The sequence below is a fragment of the Lepus europaeus genome, chromosome 1, assembly GCF_033115175.1.
Source record: "Lepus europaeus isolate LE1 chromosome 1, mLepTim1.pri, whole genome shotgun sequence".
Lineage (NCBI taxonomy): Eukaryota > Metazoa > Chordata > Mammalia > Lagomorpha > Leporidae > Lepus > Lepus europaeus.
In genome coordinates this window covers 147,576,618-147,579,243 of record NC_084827.1, presented here as the reverse complement: position 1 = coordinate 147,579,243, position 2,626 = coordinate 147,576,618, and the positions used below count along the sequence as shown (strand labels likewise).

The window sequence follows — 2,626 nt, the reverse complement described above, 5'->3', positions numbered from 1 at the left end:
AGCCAAAGGACTTGGACCATCTTCCACTGCTTTCCCAGGCACATTAGCAGGGAGCTGGATCTGAAGTGGAGCAGGTAGAACTAGAACCAGTGCCATGTAGTATACCAGCATTGCTGGTGGTGGCTTTACTCACTATACCACAATGTAGGCCCTGAGATGGTGAGATTTTAATGGGGCAGTTGTCCTCAGCCTTCTGACGTGCAGCTGTTACCTTTGCTTTTTCTTGCAGTCAGTCTCCTGGTTTCCCAGAGCTCCAGCATGCTCATGGATGTTAACAAACCCAGCTCTCTAGCCGCCTCTCCATCATAGTCCCTGACCCACAAAGGTGGAAACCACTGAGATTTTTTTTTTTTACAGGGGAGAGTGCAAACGCAGTCCCCCACTACCACAAATTATGCAGTCAAGTTTCCCACATTTGGGGAAATTGCAGGGGTCAGCACATCCGGAGTGCAATGGATAAGCCTCGCCCTGGGAAAACCACCTTCGTGATCATGGTATCTCCCCTGCCAGGTAAGTATACCACTGAGATGCTAATTCCCCTCTCACTAGCTTATCTGTTAGACTATTGGTGAATGGAACATCCTCTATCCTCTATCGGGCTTTCTGATCTTACCTCGGACATCCATTTCAACATATTTACTTCTTCAGTTCCCTTGTTGCCCCCTCTACCATATTCCAGAACAACTCAGGCATTTCCTTTTCATGAGTGTTGGCTGTTATCTGTCGAGCCTTCTAACAATCAGCCAGCAGTGAGTTTGTCCCAACACCTAACAACTTGGCTATGATGTTAAATACCATGTCTTGAATATCCGGACTTACATTCTAGCCTCCTTATTCAATCACCCTCAAAAACCAATCCCAGGAGTACTCTCTCAGCTCCTGCCAGTACATGTTAGCTAATTACTGCAATTATTTGGACATAGAGTTTCTTTTTAAACCTACCAGGTCTAGCATCTCCTCAGTCATGGTATACTGGGGGTTAGCCCTAGTTAACGATTTGGCAGGCAGGATGGGAGGTGGGAACATGTCCTGAAGGTTGCACCTGTTATGGGCTTGAGATTTCTACATCATGCAGCACTGTAGAACTTCCAGCCCTAACATGGAAAGTAGGTTATCTCTTCAGGTCCAGATGGCTTGGAGAGGCTGAAAAATCAACATCCCCAGGCAGCATCCAGCTATCCCAGTCTCATGTTTCTATATTCTGTATTTGTCCACCAGGTCTCTAAGCTTTGCATAATAGAAATGGTTTGGCTGAGCATTCAGACATCTCTGGAGCTTTGTAATTCTAACAGATACTCAATCTACCCCCAAGCTGTATCTTTCCTACTGCAGGGAATAGGGTTAGGACTGGGATTAGAGTTAGGTGGGTCTATTTGAGAGATACCACAGCCGTTCTAAGGTTCTCATGCTTTGTAATAAATGGTTCACGAATACTCTCCAGTCTGCCAATATCCTTCTGTAGGGCATTAATATCACTTAGGAGTAACCAGTCAATCCCACAAACTCATATGCATTAATCCCCCACCCCTTCCATTTTTTCAGTAGCTTGGGTCATCACATCTTATTTAGCACTTCTTCTGTCTGGACATTTTCCCAGGCTACTGCTGGTGAAATATTTAGCAACTGAGCCTCCACATTGTGCCATGGAGTATTTGTGCTCATCTACAGCCAGGACTGTGTCTTTTTCACCTGCTGGTTGGTAGGAAAGCCAGTTGGGACAGCTTACAGCCTGTTTTCTCGGAAAAATAAATACCAAAATGAGACTGAACATGTAAGAATGTTTTTAGGGGATATGTCTTGAGACAAAATTATGAAGGAGTTGGGGGAGGCTAGGTGAACCATCTGACTACTGTGCAAATCTAACCTGAGCTAAATGGAGAAGGGAAGAAGGCTGGGTGGAAGTGGCCCCAGCTGCCAAGTAGTATCAGGGAGGGTCTGTAAGTCTGCTGGAGGAATCCTCATCCACAAACTGCCGTCAAAGGAGAATCCAGTACCCTGCTGCACTCAGTCAGTGGGAAGAAGCAATCTGGGGGAAGCATCAAAGATTGCAAATTTGGTAAAATCACAGTGATGGACTTCAGAATGCAGCATCTGGAGGCCTGGGTCAGTGAGGTTCTAGTAGGTGGAGGTGTGGAAGCCTGGAAGTGGGAACCTTTGTCCAGTGTTGGCATGCCAGGACATTCAGGTGCAGAGACGTCCTCGTCAGGCAGTTTCTAGCGTGCCTCTGTGGCATCTTCAGGTCTTCAGCATTTTGAACAAAGCATTTCAGGATTATCTCTGAGAAGAGCAAATTGTGGCATAGCCTTCCATTTATGTTTCTTTCTCTTGCGCTGTCTGCCCTCTCTGCATTTCTTTTCTTCAGCCGTTCAGCACACACATTCACCTGGGCCACCTGCCATTGTGATGGCTTCTCCAAGGGAACAGCAAAACTTTCCTAAAAGTGTAAACAGTCTGAGTTCATAAGTTTTGGAGGTGTCAGGTGAGTGTCAAAAATCACAAGGAAAACTCCAAAAGTCAGTCAGAAAGGCAGATTAATAACAAGTGTTGGTGAAGATGTAGAGAATGGAGGCCCATTGACTGCTAGAATGTTAAATGAAATATTAATACATGTATGACACAGATAAAC

The 2,626-nt window shown here is 45.5% G+C and overlaps 1 non-coding gene across 1 annotated transcript; it reads right to left on the bottom strand.

Annotated features, from left to right (window-relative positions):
- Positions 1-354: 354 nt before the first annotated feature.
- On the bottom strand, positions 355-518 carry LOC133768757 (U1 spliceosomal RNA). The gene has a single exon (XR_009867073.1). It is a non-coding gene; the product is annotated as a U1 spliceosomal RNA (small nuclear RNA).
- Between the last annotated feature and the right edge of the window lie 2,108 nt (positions 519-2,626).